The following is a 21,356-nucleotide window of genomic DNA, read 5'->3' as shown; positions in this document are numbered from 1 at the left end:
AGCAGAAAGGCTTAAGGCTAATTGCAGATAAAATGCAGGAACTACAGAGCAGTGATAATGGGAAATTTCAATTAACCTAATATAGACAGAAACAGTGCAAAGGTCGGGGAAAGGGATGAATTCCTACCAATGGACAAGAGATTGGATGGAGAAACAGAATGGCAGAGTATTATTTAAATAGTGATAGATTAGGAAATGTTGACATGCAAAGAGACTCTGGTGTTCTCATACACCAGTCACTGAAAGCAAGCATGCAGGTACAGCAAGCAGTTAAAGTGATAAATGGTATGTTGGCCTCACTGCAAGAGGACTTGAGTATAGGTGCAAGGATGTTTTCCTACATCTCTACAGGGCCTTGGTGAGACCACGCCTAGAGCATTGTATGCAGCTTTGGTCTCCTTAACTAAGAAAAGATATGCTTGACCCAGAGGGAGTGCACTGAGGTTCACTAGCCTGCTTCTTGGGATGGCAGGATTGTCGTATGAGGAGAGATTGGGTCTACTGGGTCAGCATTCACTGGAATTCATAAGAATGAGTGGGAATCTCTGACAGGGCTGTACAGACTGGATGCAGAGATGTTCTTTCCTCTGGCTGTCGTCTCTAGAACAAGGGGTCACAGTCTCAGGATACGGAGTAGGCAATGTGGAACTACGATTAGGAGTATTCTCTTCTCTCAGAGGGTAGCAAACCTGTGGAATTCTCTAAACAGATGGCTGTGGAGGCCAAATCACTAAATATATCTAAGAAGGAAAAAGATACATTTCTAGATTCTAAAGGTGTCAACGGGTATGGGGAGTGCATAAGAGTATGGTGTTGAGATAAATAAACCATGAGCACTTGAATGGCGGAGCAGGCTTGAAAGATTCAATGGCCGACTCCCAATCCTATTTTCTATGTTTCTATGCAATATTCTTGATCAGTATGTTTCCACTCCAGTGAGGATGGAAGCAGTGCTGGGGAATTAAATGGGGCCTGGTTTAATGGGGAAGACTGTGGGGAACAGTGATCATATCATTAGATTTAGAATAGTTATGGAAAAGAATATGGTACAATCAAGCATAAAAAATAAGTATAACTTAATTGAGCTGGGAAGGGATCTTGCTCAAGTGATTTGTAATCAATAATTGGCTGGCGAAACCAGTAATTTCGACAATTTGATGCCTCCCAGGAGGAAATGATTCAGGTATATATGATAGCCACATTAACATGAGGCCGGGGAAGAAAAAAGGATATCTGTTAAGGATGCCTGGTCAGCTCTCAACAGAGGTCAAGAGGTTGGACCTAATGCCATAACTTTTTAAAATTGTAATGCAGTGCGGAAAGATCGATTCGTTCCAGTACTGATAATATAAAAAAATAGGGCTTGGTTATTTTATAAACAAACTTTATTAAAATACAACAAAATAAAACAATATTTACATTTTTATTTCAGTTATATCACTTACAGATTACATGCAGTTTCTTAACAGTTAACATATTAGTTCCCATTAAACAACATGTCCAATAAACATACAGCTTTCATTCCTCTTACATACTCAGGTAAAGATGATACTTTTATTTATTAAGCAATTCTCTTCTGTCATCAAGTTCCTTTAGAACTGTTTTCGAAACTCTGTATCTGGAGCAGCTTCCTTCATGACCTCTCTGGATGACCTCCACAGCCTACTGCTGTCACAATTCGAAAAAGCATTTCTTATCGCTTCTCGGCCTTTTGGCTAAGATCAAGTGTAGTATTTGCTCTGCCTTTTGGCTCAGATCTGGTATGTCTCTCTTGTGGGGACCATGAATTGGATTCAATTTGAATTTGAATGGGTTTTTGGAGCAGGCAAGGAGCTGGATGAGGGGTTCGCCCCTTTCCACACTCTGAGTCCTGGCTTTGTAACTCAGAAAAAGTAATAATAAAAAAAGAAAAAGCATTTCTTCCTCTTTCTGTCTCTTAGCTCTGCCTACCTCTCAAACAAAGGGTCCCCACTAAGTTGGTCAGACTTGAATCCCTTATCGTTATCTTGGCTGATTGCGCACTCCCGTTCAGACAAAAGAACAGAGCGTTCATATGCAACTAACCTTCCACTGATAGACAAATAGATCATCAGACTATGTGGTGGGCTGTTGGCTGGTCAAACAAGGTTGTTCCGGGTGACAATGGATCTTGAGTGGATCATCCTGGCTGAGTGGGGCATCCTGTGTATTCCCACTAACGAGGCTTAAGTCTGAATGGGGCAAGGTAACTCATGCTGTGGGCATATCCCTCTTACTCTGCTGTGAGCAGTATTTTCTTTCCGTCTGTTCAACCCCTAAATTACCAGCTAATTGTCTTAAGATCAAGGTGCCCTGATCTCTGAAAAGCTAGCCTTTCCAGCATCTTTAGATCGTGCACACCACATTCATGGTGTAAATCTCCCCAACCTCCAATAAATGTCGAAGTGTGGGTAGATTGTGATCTGAACCGCACCGATCCGTCCAGCAGGAATCACATCACTTTTCCCACTGGAGACCATACTTATAATGCACCCAACATCCTTTTTCTTTGTTGGCCCTGAGTTTTTCCCCTGTGATTGTGTCTCTCACACACGAACATTTGGCTGCAGAGAGAGGAGATGGAAGGAAGTATTTAAGCATATTCTTTAGTAATGTTGGGGCAGGATTGATGGACCAAGAGCTCTTTTATTGTCTGTAGATTTTGTATATTTGTATAAATAGAGTGGGAGGAATGTATTCCTGGTTGGGTCCTTACAATCTACTCTTTGGAAGCTTGAGATCCAACTCTGCTTTTCTTTCTCAAGTCAAACTTTGTTTTTTCAGAGTTTCCCAAATGCTATTGTATCTGTAAGAAATATTGTGCTCTATTTCTTTACTTAAAATGCATCTCAAACATTGATGACTGCCAGCTGTCATGCACACCCAGATTCTGCTAAGCAGAAGATACGTCAGAACTATTGGACAAGGAATCTCTTTCTTGTTTTGACATTAGAAGCCAAGCTCATAAAAAATGTATCTCTGTCATGATATTCATCCTTGATGCTCACACCTGGTCACCTTTTCAAGTCTTAGGTTGACACCTCTAAAATATTTATAATTTATAATTGTTTTGCCACCCTGCCTAGCTTCTAGCAGGCATGGAATTAAATTTTGCAGGTGGTCTTTTGTGATTTTCTGCTCCTTATTTTTCTCTTTCTGAAGTAGTGACCACTGCTCATTTATCACATCTTTTGGAGATTCCGATTTCTAAGATTAAAGAAATAATACCTTCTGTGATATTCTTTTCCTTTGAGATAAACAGAGACCTGTAGCGGTGAGGGCGGGGCCGTAAACTGCAGTGAGTCATTCAAAGGTCCATCGACTTTGCCAGACCGGGAAATCCGCTGGTGGAAGAGGCTGACAAATTCCACCCGTGGTTAACCCACTTCCACCACCAAACAGTCAAACAGTTAAGTTATATCACTTACAGATTACATGCAGTTTCTTAACAGTTGACATATTAGTTCCCATTAAACAACATGTCCAATAAACATACAGCTTTCATTCCTCTTACATACTCAGGTAAAGATGATACTTTTATTGATTAAGCAGTTCTCTTCTGTCATCAAGTTCCTTTAGAACTGTTTTTGAAACTCTGTATCTGGAGCAGATTCCTTTATGACATCTCTGGATGACCTCCACAGCCTACTGCTGTCACAATTCGAAAAAGCATTTCTTATCGCTTCTCGGCCTTTTGTCTAAGATCAAGTGTAGTATCTCCCCCCTCTTGCTAAGCAGCTGGCTATGTTGGTAATTTTCACTTCATCCTGTTCTCAGTAATTTGAAATCTGACTGTTATTTAATTTGTTCGGCAAATCTCTTCACCTCAGTATATCACACATATACCAGTTTGTATTTCTAAATCCACAGGTTAGTCCCAGCATCTATCATTCAGCTGGCAGGATGATTCAATCCAGACCGTGCCAAGTCATAAACTGCTAATGTGACATGTTACCGACCAAGGCCTTGTTGTCAGGAAGTTAATAAGTTTCTTTGATCTCAATGAATTCATCCTGCATCCTTTTTAAAATAAATTTAGAGTACCCAATTATTTTTTTTCCAATTAAGGGGCAATTTAGCGTGGCCAATCCACCTGCCCTGCACATCTTTGGGTTGTGGGGATAAAACCCACGCAAACATGGGGAGATTGTGCAAACTCCACACGGACAGTGACTCAGGGCCGGGATTCGAACTCGGGTCCTCAGCGCCGTAGCCTCAGTGCTAACTACTGCACCACCGTGCTGCCCCTGTCCTGCATCTTTTTAAAGGAAACTTCAAATTAACCAAGTTTCAAAGGTAAGTTGCACTGTAGCATAGTTCTTACTACGAGCGTAGTTCTTACTACGAGTCAATCTTGGGTTTTGATTGTAGTTATTGTCTTTTCCACTGACGAGAGTTTCCAGTCTCACCAAAGTCAATGGACGTTTGAATGACTCGCTGCAGTTTACGGTCCCGCCCTCACCACGGCAGGACTCGAAAATCCCACCTCAACATTTGATGCCTGCTTACCTCAAAGGAAAGGAATGTCACACGAGGTACAATCCGGGCGGCCATGAGACTATTACTTGTTTCTCACCCAGTGGGAAAACACACTGTTTGGCATTCAAAAAACTACAGAACCAAATAAACTACAGAAGCAAAATAACATATTTGAATCAGGATTTAAGCGAAAAACTGCACAATTCATCAGTTCTTTGTTCGATATTAAGACTCAGGGAAACATTAAAGACCCGATGACAATACTGAGAAAAGCTACATGTGACGATCTACCGGCCTCATCGAGCCTCGCGAGATACAAAGGGGTCTCGAGATGCTTCGTTTTCTGGATCCCATCCACTGCCAGGGCATCCAGGGGACACTGCCGAAATGCCAGACTGGCAGTGCCAATGTGCCCGGGTAGCATTTTACCTGCGGTGGGGTGTGGGGGACTCGATGACCCCCAGTAGGGGCATTAGGGGTGGGGGGGGGGGGGGGGTCCGGACACAGTGAGAGATCTCCAGATCATGTTAAAATGGTGCCCCGATCTCTGCCTGCACTGGCGAGTGGAGCTTGTTAGTGTGGGAATGAGATTAAATGCGGCCTCTGCAGGGCGTTTTTCACCATGGCCCCGAAATGAAGCAGAATCCCGTTTAATAGCAGGGTCGTTCTTACTGTTAGTGCTGGGAAACACCCAGCTAAATGTGCTCAACATGGGGCTCTATTTCATTTGTTAAATCGTGCCCACAATCATACAAAATTACATAGAAATTACAACACAGAAATCAGCCATATAGTCCAAACAACCACTCTGCATTGCTGAGTATCTCCTAAACAAGGAATAGTCTTAATCCCATGTGCTTTAATTGCTTCTATATCTCTCACTGCCATTGCCTTCAACAACCTATCAAATTTATTCTAAAATTAGGTTGATCTCTCGTATCACAATGCTACATTCTGGGAAAATGTAGCCATGAAGTAACATGACTAAGATGGAGCCCCTCAAAGATACAGAAATACCTGATAATTGCCAGAACACAAGCTGAAACTAATATTCAAGGGAACATATGTTCAAATTTGTGGACACATTTTTCACACGAGTAACCAGGTGATGTGATAGAGACAAAGAAAATCCTAGGGGTTGAAAGTCATCTCGAAGTGCAAAATTGGTGTTATCACATTGGCCGTCTGTTACATGCAGCATCGACTGGTGTACAATTCCATCGCCCAAGAAGGATTTCTGTGCCTTAGGAACATTTAAGAAGCAGTTGGATTCTGGAGCAGAAAGACTACAAGAAATGGATGGACAGATGAGTGAGGATGGGCACAATGGTGTTCCTCACTGTAATTATCTTCTGATCGTGTGAAGAAGATAATTTATTTGATAATATTTAGAAGAATTACATTTTTGGGGTAAACTAGCTTGAGCAGCAAGATGAATGATTGGAGTAGGGAATGCATTTCTATCTTTCAGATTCATTTCTCTCCAGCATTTGTTCCCAGGTCAGATAAGTTAGCTTGAGTAAACTCTCGTATTCTATGGCATTCATGTGATATTTTTATCTCCCGTTCCAGCTATTCTTCGGATGTCTCAGTAACATTTGCGCAAAATTAGGGACAGATTATGAAATTTCCCCACCAGCGTGAAGTCATTTGGGGTCGATCAATTTCACATCTAACAGAAGGGCCGGATTTTCACCGCTGGAGTCGGAACTGGATTTAAATCTAGTACCCAAAGATTAAACTACAGCGTGCTGGCCCCAGGTACCGCCAAGTCCTCTGATGGTGCTATCTGCAATATAAAATGGATCTGGAAATGTTCTTGCTGGCTATGTTTCCAATTGGAAGCAAAGTTTAATTGAAAGCAATGTACAATTTCGGATGGGCAATTTCCTGTTCGATTTGTGATGTCACATGATATAGGTTCTTCAGGAATATGTTATTATTAGAGCGCCAGAAATTATGGAACAAGAAAATACCATTTTCATATTCTTCTTTACCAATTAATTGCTGAGGGTTAATCGATTACTGACGGTCAGTACTGACTCTGAATCCCCCCTCTGTCTCAAAAATCAAGGATGTCTGCCCCGTTTTACAAGCAAATCCATTCAAACTTTTCCAGTCCTTTCTGTTGATGATAATTTCATGGTCTCAGAAGCATATGAAATACGGAGAACCCCGCCCATGGTTTGTGTGCCTTAAAAAAGCTGAAACACGGGTAAGCTCATCGCTTCCGGGGAGGCATTTATCTCCAGTTGAACCGTTGAAAATGGTGCTCAAGTGACTTCTTCTTTGTCACATGATTTCCCATGGTGGCTGCAAACAGTTTCAATTATTGTCATTCCCAATTATTATAAAGAAAAGATTAACAGTTTTACAGCAGTATTGCAAACCCGGTTTTGTTTCTGACTAATTAAAACTGAACACTCGAGGATATTAATTTACTACATTGGCAGTGATCTGGGACTATCCTAAGCTATCTATGTATCTTGGGAATTGGACAAAGACTTATGTGGAAAATCACCATGTGGGAGAGTATTAAACCCTATGGATGGAATTTTCCATTCTGGAGACATCCTGGTGACGAGCAGGAAAGTCAGTGTCATTCCTGCTTGGTGGCAGGGCGGGTGAACACGCATGATCTTACGGTTTTCAGCTCGTTAGCTATTCATCAGCGAGGAGCTTGCCGAATCTTGTCGCAGGGTGGGCAGGAAGTCACCTGCTCTACACTTACCTCATGGGGTCAAAGGTCTTGCCATTATTTTCAAAGGGCACCTACACAGACATTCACTCATTGTAGACAAGGAGCTCCATACTACTCCGCCAGAGACCCTGCGACCACAGCTCATACTGGAGAAACACACAGATGTGAGCAACCACATCCCAGGACACATGAGGCTGCCTCTGGCATTGGCTTTCACTCAGCTCTGGATAAGAGCACTGCAAGGAATGCACCCTTGGTCAGGCCAATACTTGCACTGGTCCACGTTTGCCAGCCTCTTGACTGTATTGAGGCTTCGCTGCGTCTTGCTGCTCAGGCCCTTGCTCCTTCTGGCCGTGTGCTAACCAGCAACAGACCCTCCTTCTCCCCATAATTAAAGCAAAGTACTGTGGGTGCTGGAATCTGAATGAAAAAAATGCTGGAAAACTCAATAGGTCTGGCAGCATCTGTGGACTCGAGATGTTAACTCTGTTTTCTCTCTCCACAGATGCTGCCAGATCTATTGAATCCACCTTCTTCTTATCTGGATGAGGGCCATTATCAAGGCAAGTTTACCTGCAGCCTGCATCATTGATGAGTGAGAGGATATGTAAACTAATTGGGTGGAATCTTCCCCTCTTAGTACTGGCTGAGGTGAGAAAAAACTGGCATGCAGCTCTCTAGTTTTATCTCCAGATATTAGTGCATCCTGTGCAAAACGAATCTGGGGGTGTGATTTTTGCCATCACTCTGGTGGGGCAGGGCCTGACAGAGCCAGCAATGCCGGCTTCAGAGAGATTGTGGCATCATTTTTATAGGTGCCCCAACCAGCATTGAGAAAAAACCTCCCACCATGCATCCCCCCCCCCCCCCCCCCCCCCACACACACACAGCTTTGGGGCATCCTCACCCACACAACGTTGGTGCAACCTATCACACATAAGTCTCGCCTCTGGCGCAGCTCCCTAGCATGGTGGCACTGCTAGGGTGGCACTGCCAGGGTTCCAGGGATCCTTGCGAGGGCACTGCCCAAGCAAGTCCCTTCCCCAAGGGGCTGTACTGATCTATGCGCCACCGGCTAGTTCCCTTTGACAGCTTCAGGTTTGGTAGAAGTTGTAAACCTTGCTGAGAGGAATTACCTACTGGGGGAATATATGGTGGGGAAGCCCTTTATTTCAATTATTTAAAGGATATTCCCACCCATTCTGGTTGGGAGCCTCATTGTATCACTAGTGGGGGCCATGGAAAATTCGAGAATGGGATATCGCCGGCAAGATTCCCGTTCTCGTGAGATTTTCCGCCTGCGTCGTTATTTTCACCCTTGGCGAATGGCGGCTGAAAATCCCCCCATTAAGTGAACATGTCCTTTACAGGTTTCTGTCCCTCTCAAAGCCAGTAGGCCAATCTCAGCCCTTCACCTGGCCGCCATCTGGACATGGCATCCCCACCCTTCCAGGAAAAGGTCATCCTGGAGGACCAGAGATGGGTGTTCCTCCTGTTCATACATAAATGCATACGGAGACATTGCTCTTTGACCAGGTTGATGAGAGCCATGTGCAAGAAACATCGTGGGTCACCTTTCGCTTGTCTACACTTCCTTAGAGATTCCATAGAGTTCATTCCTTGGCAACATAGAAAGATTAACCAGATAATCCCTTGTCAGCCATGACCATTCACTAGAGTGTGGAGGTTTAGAGTCACGAGTCATGCCACTCAGAGGGATCCACCTCCCTCCTTCCCTCCATCCCCATCTCCGACTGCTTTCGATGGAAAATGGCACAATATGCAAGGCAGCTCCACATCTCAGTCGGATCTCGAAGTTCTGAGACAAACGACCCAGGAACAAACCTGCTGCAATGCTGACTTCACCACAGAGAGAACATAATTGAGCAGCTTTGATATCCAATTGGTTCATAATTATAAGGTTGTCCCTTTTGTCGGCCAACTGTGCTGACCTTGCTCCACCTTTCTGAAAAGACCCTCTTCTCCCACCTTGTGGAATCTCACTAACAAACTGCATGGAGTCAGTTTGGAAAAACCATGCGCGCCATCTGTCAAACTCACTCCAGCATTGTTATAATCACCCACCAATATCCCCCATCACCCTTGTCCCACCCAATATCACGATTCCTCTCTCCTCTGTTATTCTTGAACCTCCCCTAATTACCCTGGGCCCTATCACCATCACATGCCTTACCTCCCCTCAGAGCCAACACCCATTAGCGTCCCCATTCCCACCCTGCCCCCTCTCATTATCTGAACCACCTGCTAAGACCTACTCCATGACCCACCCGATGTGACTTCTCTTCCCAAACTCCCATCCTTGACCTTCCACCCTACCGCATACCACTCCACCCCACCACACGGTGCCCTATTGCTGACTGTGATTCTTCCCTCCTTTTACCCTTACACTGAATTATCCCCATTGCACCTCAGCATTGACACCACCCATCCTGCCTTCTAAGAGACTCCCACCTCCTTCCCCATTCTGCCATCCCCCACCCCCCAAGATACCCTGCCACCTTCCCAGGACACTCCTTCACCTACCTCCCTCAAACACTCTCTCCACCCTTCCCCATCAGCCTGCCTTCCCTATTCAGCCTACGCTCTACCCTTCCACCCTACCCCTCTCCTTCCATCCTTTGTCTGCTTCCCTTGTCCAGCCTTGGTGCAGCATTTGCTAACAACGGTGAAGTGAGGTTTTGCAAGGTCCCTGTGAAGGATAAAGCAACAACTATAGACCTCAAAATCATGGAGGTGCACACCACTTGCATACAGTCATAAAACTGAATGTTTTACATTCTTGCCGGAAAGGAGCTTAGTTTGGAGTGCGAACCTACTAATTCCTGTGAGATGGCCTTTTAATGACCTTGAATGAGCTGCTAATAAATGCAAATGTGGTTCCGGACATTTTTGTCAGTAAGCCCGATCCACTTTTTTCCTGTCTTGAATGTTGGGAGCGCAGAATTCCCATAGTTTTTCCCGCCGTTGGGAAACAGCTGATTTTGTGAACCTCCCGTCAATACCCGGCTCGCTATGGTTGCCGCTGCTGGCGGGATGGGGAGTTTCCACCCTAGAGCTGTCATACTATGGCAAATTAAATCCTTTACTTTTCCAATTATCTGACAATCTAAAAAAATGCAGTGGTTTCTATTTTTAATCAGCACATTGGTACTCTATTCCTTGTAGAGTCCCAGCTCCCAGCACAGAGCAAATATAACAATCACATTTTTAATGGGTTTCTGTCGTGCTTTTGTGTTGGGTTAGTGGATTTCCAGGCAGATGTTGGGGAAAACATGACACAGTTGGTATGGCTTTTTTATGCTTTGAATAACGAAATTATGTTGGCGCATTCCTTTTAAATTAAAATTGAATATTTATTAATGATGCCTGGACATTGATGTGAAATGTACATGAATCATTTTAATTTGCTGACACTACGCGTTTGGGTCTGTACTGGTGAGGTTTCCGCTATTTGCTTTACATTCTACCACAAGACAGACACGTATCTGTCAGTTTTAGGAGAGGAAGGAGAAAAAGATAATGCTTGTATCGGAATAGTTTTTTTGGATGTGTACTATATCATAAATGTGAGGTAAAAGCATTGCAAAGCCAGCAGACAGAAAACAACTGAACAAAAATACATCACAGTGACATGAACATTTCAAATCCAGAGTACCAAATTTCTCTTTAAAATAACAGCACGTGTCAAATTAAAATAATAAAATAGGATCCTTCCCTTGGGGAGAAAGAAAATAAAAAACGTTTCATTGATTAAAGGCAAAAGACCGAGTGGGGTTTTCTGAGCCTCCCATCGCGTGTTTTGTGGCAGTAGAGATCTTCTGGTCCCGCCACTGGCAACGACGTTACCGGTTTTATGCACCCTTCGCTGCTGGGAAACCCGTGGCTGAGGCTCGCCGTCGACGAGACAGGATCCGCCATATAATTCCGGCCAGAGAACTGAAGCATCCACTTGTTTGTGCTGTTTTAAAGCACTATTCAACAAAAATCAACCAAACAAGCAGGGAACAATTGCAAACTACAATTGCATGCATTGCAAATCAGGTTACAGTGATATTTTGTGCTAGATTTGTGCCAGCACAATATGGCTGCCGATATGCACCTGCTCACATGCATTGTTCTGAGCATTTGCAGAAATCCAATGATGTCACTGCTGGGGCCTGCAGCCTTCACAGAATTGTTATAGGCCAGAAGGAGGCCAATCAGCCAATCCTGTCTGCACCGGCTCTCTGAATGAGCATTTCACTTTGTGCCATTCTCCTGCCTTGACCCTCAAATCTTGCATATTATTTCATCAAAAATGTCTAAATTGAACTTGCCTCCACCACACTCTTAAGGCAGTTCATTCCAGATCCCGGAGGTCAGAATTGCAAAAAAGGGAGGGAAGGATTTGCAGATGGAAAACTAAAATCCTTTCCTTGTGGGATATTTTACTGCAGTCATGTTGGTGTTTCTCACAAGCTTTATTTCCCTACTGCAAACCCTTCCTTTCTAACCCTCTGTAAAAAGAGCTTCCAAAATCCATCACTGTCAGTCCAGGATGGAAATTCACAACATTCTCTTCTGCTGCAAGTGCATGCAGCCTGCTGTGCATTGTCCCCCTGTAAGAACATAAGAACTAGGAGCAGGAGTAGGCCATCTGGCCCCTCGAGCCTGCTCCGCCGTTCAATGAGATCATGGCTGATATTTTGTGGACTCAGCTCCACTTTCCAGCCCGAACACCTTAATCCCTTTATTCTTCAAAAAAATATCTATTTTTATCTTAAAAACATTTATGAAGGAGCCTTAACTGCTTCACATGGAAAGGAATTCCATAGATTCACCCTTTGGATGACGAAATTCCTCCTAAACTCAGTCCTAAATCTACTTCCCCTTATTTTGAGGCTATGCCCCCTAGTTCTGCTTTCACCTGCCAATGGAAACAACCTGCCCACATCTATTCCCTTCATAATTTTATATGTTTCTATAAGATCCCCCCTCATCCTTCTAAATTCCAACGAGTATAGTCCCAGTCTACTCAACCTCTCCTCGTAATCCAACCCCTTCAGCTCTGGGATTAACCTAGTGAATCTCCTCTGCACACCCTCCAGCACCGGTAAGTCCCTTCTCAGATACGAAGACCAAAACTGAACACATACTCCAGGTGTAAGGATGGCAGACGTTAACCTAGGCTTCCCTATAAGGATGACAGCCTTTAACCTTGACCTGTTTGTTGTCTGCATGTTAAACCACCCTGGGCAAGTGCACAGTCAATTCCTGCCCCACCCCAATTTCTGCGATGCAGCAGTGCTAACCACTGTGCCACCGTACCACCTAGGCTTGGGAACCTGAATTGTAGCTCCAGTATACAGGAGGTTGAGAGTAGTGAGGTCATGAGTAAGGTTTCAAAGTTGCAGGAGTGTACCGGCAGGCAGGAAGGTGGTTTAAAGTGTGTCTTCAATGCCAGGAGCACCCAGAATAAGGTGGGTGAACGTGCGGCATGGGTTGGTACATGGAACTTCGATGTTGTGGCTATTTCGGAGACATGGATACAGCAGGGACAGGAATGGTTGTTGCAGGTGCCGGGGTTTAGATATTTCAGTAAGCTCGGGGAAGGTGGTAAAAGAGGGGGAGGGGTGGCATTGTTAGTCAAGGACAGTATTACGGTGGCAGAAAGGACGTTTGATGAGGACTCGTCTACTGAGGTAGTATGGGCTGAGGTTAGAAACAGGAAAGAAGAGGTCACCCTGTTAGGGGTTTTCTACAGGCCTCCAAAAAGTTCCAGAGATGTAGAGGAAAGGATTGCAAAGATGATTCTGGATAGGAGCGAAAGCAACAGGGTAGTTGTTATGGGGGACTTTAACTTTCCAAATATTGACTGGAAACGCTATAGTTCGAGTACTTTAGATGGGTCCTGTGGTGTTGGGTGCTCTGGTGCACAGATGAGCCAACACAGTTGTATGTGGTACAACTCTATTTTATTATAACTCTTATAATACAGTTCATTCTGGATACTCTGCACATGCTGTCTCCCTGAGTGTGTTTGGCAATAGATGTGTCCTGGTTCTCCTCTGCAGCTATACTGACCACCAGGGGTCGTGTCTGTGCTTTTATATCTTTCTGTCATTGGTTGTGGTGTTGTGTGTTCTGATTTGTCTGTTGGTGTGTCTATCATGATGTGTGTGTTTGAATATCATGACATCCCCCCTTTTTACAAAGACAAGTGCCTACGTGGTTATAAATATAATTGTGTCGTGAGTGCATCTAAGAGTGTGCGTTTGTGTTGTGTACAGCGTGTGTTTATGACGTAACTATTTACATGGGGCGATGTCGGGTGCGTCACACTAACAAGGTTGTACCATAACAAAACTTGGATGCGAGAGAAAAAAAAACTTGAACATTGGTCCGGTCAGACGATATCTGGAACAATAAACAACAACAGGTTATAATACAGAAGTGTTTGACTTTTTGAACGTATGAACAGCGTTATAAGTCCAGTCTAATGGGTGACCGCCTCAAGAATGGGCTGGTCCTCAAGCCGGTTCAGCTGTGGAGATTTGGGGTCACACTGGTTCACCTTGGACTGTTGGAGGTGATGCTGTTGCCGAAGTCTCTACTTTACCATTTGTTGTACTTCGTGCAGTGCTTGGTTTTTTCATTCGTGCAAATATAACATTCAACATCTTTGTTAGTGGTGCCCTGGCTGTGGTTTGGTTCTGGTGGCGATGGAAGGGGCATGATCCGTGGCATCTCCACGAAGTCATCCTTGGGAACCAGTGGAGGATCCGGCGTGTGCGTACGGTGCAGTTGCGAGCGTGGAAGGCGGCACAAAGCCCGCTGATTTCGCCTACGCACCAATCCATCCGCCCTGCATGCCAGGAACAAGGTGGAGTCTGTTTTCTTTTTATGTTTGTGGTGGACGGCATCTTGTAGCCGATGGGTCATTGCCATCGAAGTAGCACCATCACTAATATCATGCAAGGCGATGACTGTGCCAGATGTGGAAGTTGGCCGAGACCGTGTACGCTGGTTCCGGCCACCTGCTGTGCCGGAAGGGCGACTCCGCAGAGAGACGTCGAAGCATGTCGCCTTGGAGAGAGAATTGTTGCTCGCATCAACGTCTGGCGATGGCGCGAATTGGTGTGTCCATCTTGGACCGCCGGTGCTGGTTGCCACTGCCGACCCAGTGGGACTGCCACGCGATCCATTCCCTGTCGCCGTGGCATCTGCCGTCACCCTGAGCGTGCCATCACCGAGGCCGCGACACCGCCCGTCCGGAGCAAGGTCTGGCGTGCGCAAATCAGAGTCGGCGCTTGGCTGCTCCCCATCTGGAGTCCGGTCTGCCTTCCGTCGATGCCCCCCGTCCGGAGTCCCAACAGGTTCACTGGAGGCAGCCGAGATTCCCTGAAGCTGCACTTCTGGAGTCGGAACATGCAGGAATGCACCAACCAGTGGAGAGGCTCGAGCCATCGAGGGTGGAAGCGGTGCGCCGCCACCGCAGTCGTCAGTGGTCCCACCGTGATCGTCGAGTGCCTCGGTACGCACTAGGCGAGGTCTGTCACCTTGCACCTTTTGCATGGGAAGTGGGATGCTGTCGTCACTCGTCTCACATCCCGTGGATAGATCGTCATTAGCAGCTTGCTGTTCACTAGGGTTGGGTAAATTGTCAGAGTTTTCATCTGGTGGTGCACACCATGTCGGTGGACTGTCATTGTCTTGCCATTGTCCTTCATTTGGGCTTTTCTTCTTTGGAACTTTAAATCTTCCCCCAGACATTGCAGAACCTTGTTTATTACCCCCAAATTCTCCCATATGTATGGTCTCGAATATAGGATCCACTGTTTCTATCGACATTGTACCATTTTCCAAAGAACATTCCGTTTCACTTTTCTTCTCAGGTACCCCATATGTAACTTTGTTTAATGTACATGCCTTCATGGTCTCTGGGTCTGATTTTGCTGGGACTGGCATGGTCACAGTCTCTCTTTTACTGTTCTCAATTGCCCACATTATACTCCCCATACATAACTGCTTAATCACTGGGGTTAGTGTGGTACAATGGATAATCGGGTCGACCTTATCTGCATCTTCACCATTAGTGGAAAGCACACTTGGTTCACTTGAAACTGCTGTGGGTTTTAAATTCGTTATCTGGCTACTCGATGTCGGTGTCCTCAGGATTCTTGCTCCAATGTTCTGCTCAATAATCAGTGGAGTGTGTATAGGTTCAATGCAATTAATGTTCCCCTCCAGGTTTGAAGAGTCATTACTGACTAACTGCTGGTCTCCGAAGTTGGGATTTTGCGGCATTGTGTTGAAGGGAGACATTTGTCCCTGCTGTAGATATGATTCAGGTTGTGTTATTTCCATTACCTGAGGATCAATGTCTTGTCCATTTTTTCGATCCGTACTAAAACACTGGCAATTCTCAGTCTGCTCCTTGCAAGTTAAACATTCAATTAATTTCGTTAGCAAATCCTCAGCATCCTTCTGTGGCCGTGCAGCATTATTAATCTCTGTTCGGCTACAATGATCCTGAAGGTCAGCACATAAACCTCTTTTCTTCGGGCTTGGACGAGGCGATTCCTTTGGCTTGTCTTCAGGTGGGCTTGAACAGTCTTCAGCGCTGTGCCCTTCATTGTAGCATGAGAGACCGTCATGGTCATGCTGCTGTGTAGTGGAGCATGGTAGGCTGTTATAGCCTTCTTGCTGTTCACGTAAGCATGGCAGACTTGCATCGTCTGCCGCTGGTTGGTCAGGAGACGTTGCTAGACCCTCATGGTCTTGTTCCTGCAAGGACTGCGCTCTGGAGTCTTGCGTTCCTTCCATCGTGGAGTCCGTCCACGAGCTCTCTGTGGAGGCTTGTGACACTGGAGTCACTTCTTGTTCGTGCAAGGACTGCGCTCTGGAGTGTTGCGTTGCTTCTATCGTGGAGGCTGTCCACGAGCTCTCTGTGGAGGCTTGTGACACTGGAGTCACTTCTTGTTCGTGCATGGACTGCGCTCTGGAGTCTTGCGTTGCTTCTATCGTGGAGGCTGTCCACGAGCTCTCTGTGGAGGCTTGTGACACTGGAGTCACTTCTTGTCCGTGCAAGGACTGCGCTCTGGAGTCTTGCATTTCTGCAATTGTGGAGTCTGTCCACGAGCTTGCTGTGGAAGCTTGTGACACTGGAGTCACTTCTGGTTCATGCGAGGACTGCACTCTGGAGTCTTGCATGTCTTCTTTCATAGAGTCGGGAACGTTGAGCGGGACGTGGACCACGCTCTGTGTGGCAGCAGGGCACTCTCCGTGTGCTTGCACCGCTCCCTGTCTGTTAATGTCAGGCTGCAACATCATCCGGTACTGATAAGTTGGAACGTCATATCTGCTGGATTGAAGATCCTCAAATCCGAAAAATGAATCCGCATCTGCGTCGGATTCAATGTGGGGGCCGCCAATGTGCAACACGAAAGGTTCGTCCGAGTCATAGTCATATAGGACCACAGAGCTATCATTGGGCTCGCGAGGTCCGGAAACCCTGTAAAAATCGTCATCGAAGTATTCAAGGTCGGAATCATCGGCTTGTGCGTAGGTAACTGCTTGTCGGAGGGTTCTTCGGAGGTCAAATTCATCTCCTGGGTCAATTTGCGGCACTGTGCTGTCATTCCAGGTGAGGGAAGGTTGTTTTACAGCTTTAACAGATTTTTGTTTTTTTGATTTGGGACGTTTCCCTTTTAAATTGGATTTGGGACATTTCCCTTTTAAATTGGTGCAGTCTGGGGCCTCTGACATCCTGACGCTCGGTATGTAGCACGTAGGAAGCGACTGCGCATGCTCAGATCGCTGTTCCTTTACCGATGGCCGTTTTCTTGACTGCGCATGCGCAGCATCTCGCGCATGCGCAAACGAAACTTCCGGTTCTGCGCACTTCTCGCGCAACTGTGCTAGCGTTATACCTTTTGCAAGATGGCTGCCGACCTCGACCCAGCCTTTTCTCAGGCCCGGGATTTCGGGCTCCGGGATCCCAGCCACGAGGTGAGTACTGCAGCTTTTCTTACCTTTAAGTGCCCATTGGATTGCGTATTCTTCACAGTACTTGGAGAATTTGCCCAGGACTGCCTGGTAATCGTACCTTTGCTGCCTCCTGAAGAACCTGAACCTTGTGAATATTTCTCTTGCCCTTGCACCGGCGACGGTGAGGAGAAATTCAATTTTTTCCCTATCATCCAGGTCTTTGAGTTCAGCTGCCACCAGGAACAATTCGAAATTTTGCCGGAATCGCCGCCAGTTTTCGTGGAGGTCGCCGTCGCACTGGAGCGCCTGCGGAACCGGGAGCTCGTACATCATGCCTGGGCACTGCTGGTTATCTCTGTACACTGAGGTATGCCGGCAGGTATCGATCCACTCCTGTACCATGTGGTGTTGGGTGCTCTGGTGCACAGATGAGCCAACACAGTTGTATGTGGTACAACTCTATTTTATTATAACTCTTATAATACAGTTCGTTCTGGATACTCTGCACGTGCTGTCTCCCTGAGTGTGTTTGGCAATAGATGTGTCCTGGTTCTCCTCTGCAGCTATACTGACCACCACGGGTCGTGTCTGTGCTTTTATATCTTTCTGTCATTGGTTGTGGTGTTGTGTGTTCTGATTTGTCTGTTGGTGTGTCTATCATGATGTGTGTGTTTGAATATCATGACATGGACCGTTTTTGTCCAATGTGTGCAGGAGGGTTTCCTGACACAGTATGTAGATAGGCCAACAAGAGGCGAGGCCATATTGGATTTGGTACTGGGTAATGAACCAGGCCAGGTGTTAGATTTGGAGGGAGGTGAGCACTTTTATGATAGTGACCACAATTCGTTTACTTTTACTTTAGTGATGGAAAGGGATAGGTACATACCGCAGGGCAAGAGTTACATCTGGGGGAAAGGCAATTATGATGCGATGAGGCAAGACGTAGGATGCATCGGATGGAGAGGAAAACTGCAGGGGATGGGCACAATGGAAATGTGGAGCTTGTTCAAGGAACAGCTACTGCGTGTCCTTGATAAGTATGTACCTGTCAGGCAGGGAGGAAGTGGTCGAGCAAGGGAACCATGGTTTACTAAAGCAGTCGAAACACTTATCAAGAGGAAGAAGGAGACGTATGTAAAGATGAGACATGAAGGTTCAGTTAGGGCGCTCAAGAGTTACAAGTTAGCTAGGAAGGACCTAAAGAGAGAGCTAAGAAGAGCCAGGAGGGGCATGAGAAGTCTTTGGCAGGTAGGATCAAGGATAACCCTAAAGCTTTCTATAGATATCTCAGGAATAAATGAATGACTAGGGTAAGAGTAGGGCCAGTCAAGGACAGTAGTGGGAAGTTGTGCTTGGAGTCCGAGGAAATCGGAGAGGTGCTAAATGAATATTTTTCGTCAGTATTCACACAGGAAAAAGACAATGTTGTCGAGGAGAATACTGAGATTCAGGCGACTAGACTAGAAGGGCTTGAGCTTCATAAGGAGGAGGTGTTAGCAATTCTGGAAAGTGTGAAAATAGATAAGTCCCCTGGGCCAGATGGGAATTATCCTAGGATTCTCTGGGAAGCGAGGGAGGAGATTGCTGAGCCTTTGATCTTTAAGTCATCTATGTCTGCAGGAATAGTGCCAGAAGACTGGAGGATAGCAAATGTCCGAATACAGGAGGGAGATAGAGAACCTAGTGGAGTGGTGTAGCGACAACAATCTCTCCCTCAATGCCAGCAAAACTAAAGAGCTGGTAATTGACTTCAGGAAGCAAAGTACTGTACACACCCCTGTCAGCATCAACGGGGCAGAGGTGGAGATGGTTAGCAGTTTCAAATTCCTAGGGGTGCACAACTCCAAAAATCTGTCCTGGTCCACCCACGTCGACGCTACCACCAAGAAAGCACAACAGCGCCTATACTTCCTCAGGAAACTAAGGAAATTCGGCATGTCCACATTGACTCTTACCAACTTTTACAGATGCACCATAGAAAGCATCCTATCAGGCTGCATCACAGCCTGGTAATACAACTGCTCGGCCCAGGACCGCAAGAAACTTCAGAGAGTCGTGAACACAGCCCAGTCCATCACACGAACCTGCCTCCCATCCATTGACTCCATCTACACCTCCCGCTGCCTGGGGAAAGCGGGCAGTATAATCAAAGATCCCTCCCACCCGGCTCACTCACTCTTCCAACTTCTTCCATCGGGCAGGAGATACAGAAGTCTGAGAACACGCACGAACAGACTCAAAAACAGCTTCTTCTCCACTGTCACCAGACTCCTAAATGACCCTCTTATGGACTGATTTCATTAACACTACACCCTGTATGCTTCATCCGATGCCAGTGCCTTTGTAGTTACATTGTATATGTTGTGTTGCCCTATTATGTATTTTCTTTTATTCCATTTTCTTCTCATGTACTTAATGATCTGTTGAGCTGCTCGCAGAAAAATACTTTTCATTGTACCTCGGTACACGTGACAATAAACAAATCCAATCTAATCCAATGTTGTCCCCTTGTTCAAGAAGGGGAGTAGAGACAACCCAGGTAACTTTCGACCAGTGAGCCTTACTTCTGTTGTGAGCAAAATCTTGGAAAGTTTTATAAGAGATAGGATGCATAATCATCTGGAAAGGAATAATTTGATTAGAGATAGTCAACACGGTTTTGTGAAGGGTAGGTCGTGCCTCACAAACCTTATTGAGTTCTTTGAGAAGGTGACCAAACAGGTGGATGAGGGTAAAGCAGTTGATGTGGTGTATATGGATTTCAGTAAAGCGTTTGATAAGGTTCCCCACGGTAGGCTACTGCAGAAAATACGGAAGCATGGGATTCAGGGTGATTTAGCAGTTTGGATCAGAAATTGGCTAGCTGGAAGAAGAGAAAGGGTGGTGGTTGATGGGAAATGTTCAGACTGGAGTCCAGTTACTAGTGGTGTACCACAAGGATCTGTTTTGGGGCCACTGCTGTTTGTCATTTTTATAAATGACCTGGAGGAGGGCGTAGAAGGATGGATGAGTAAATTTGCAGATGACACTAAAGTCGGTGGAGTTGTGGACAGTGCGGAAGGATGTTACAAGTTACAGAGGGACATAGATAAGCTGCAGCACTGGGCTGAGAGGTGGCAAATGTAGTTTAATGCAGAAAAGTGTGAGGTGATTCATTTTGGAAGGAATAACGTGGAAGACAGAGTACTGGGCTAATGGTAAGATTCTTGGCAGTGTGGATGAACAGAGAGATCTCGGTGTCCATGTACATAGATCCCTGAAAGTTGCCACGCAGGTTGAGAGGGTTGTTAAGAAGGCGTATGGTGTGTTAGCTTTTATTGGTAGAGGGATTGAGTTTCGGAGCCATGAGGTCATGTTGCAGCTGTACAAAACTCTGGTGCGGCCGCATTTGGAGTATTGCGTGCAATTCTGGTCGCCGCATTATAGGAAGTATGTGGAAGCATTGGAAAGGGTGCAGAGGAGATTTACCAGAATGTTGCCTGGTATGGAGGGAAGATCTTATGAGAAAAGGCTGAGGGACTTGAGGCTGTTTTCATTAGAGAGAAGAAGGTTAAGAGGTGACTTAATTGAGGCATACATGATGATCAGAGGATTGGATAGGGTGGACAGTGAGAGCCTTTTTCCTCAGGTGGTGATGTCTAGCACGAGGGGACATAGCTTTAAATTGAGGGGAGATAGATATAAGACAGATGTCAGAGGTAGGTTCTTTACTCAGAGAGTAGTAAGGGCGTGGAATGCCCTGCCTGCAACAGTAGTGGACTTGCCAACACTAATGGCATTGAAATGGTCATTGGATAGACATATGGACAATAAGGGAATAGTGTAGATGGGCTTTAGGGTGGTTTCACAGGTCGGCGCAACATCGAGGGCTAAAGAGCCTGTACTGCGCTGTAATGTTCTATATTCTATGTTGATTCATGGCAGATTTTACATTCACTGATATGCAAGTGAGATTGAATGGAAACGTGAGCAACTTGGCTCTCTTTGAACGTGGCTCACCAGACTACAGTAAAGCAGACATTACAAATTAAATATTATTTCTCAGTGGTTATAATTCAGAGCTACAAAAATGAACTGTCAATTTCTTCTGCATCATTTAATTATCATGACTGTTTATATTGCATTATTTGTTGTGACTGCTTGGAATAAAATGGTCAATCTAAAC

At 45.6% G+C, this 21,356-nt stretch overlaps 1 protein-coding gene and 1 pseudogene across 1 annotated transcript in view; one reads left to right on the top strand and one right to left on the bottom strand.

The window, feature by feature from the left end:
- gabbr2 (gamma-aminobutyric acid (GABA) B receptor, 2) overlaps window positions 1-21,356 on the bottom strand; it is a 1,455,116-nt gene that overhangs the window by 759,323 nt on the left and 674,437 nt on the right. The window lies entirely within an intron of this gene.
- Window positions 1,696-1,901, top strand: LOC140425960 (U2 spliceosomal RNA; annotated as a pseudogene).

The sequence above is a fragment of the Scyliorhinus torazame genome, chromosome 6, assembly GCF_047496885.1.
Source record: "Scyliorhinus torazame isolate Kashiwa2021f chromosome 6, sScyTor2.1, whole genome shotgun sequence".
Lineage (NCBI taxonomy): Eukaryota > Metazoa > Chordata > Chondrichthyes > Carcharhiniformes > Scyliorhinidae > Scyliorhinus > Scyliorhinus torazame.
This window is presented reverse-complemented; position numbering and strand designations above follow the sequence as displayed.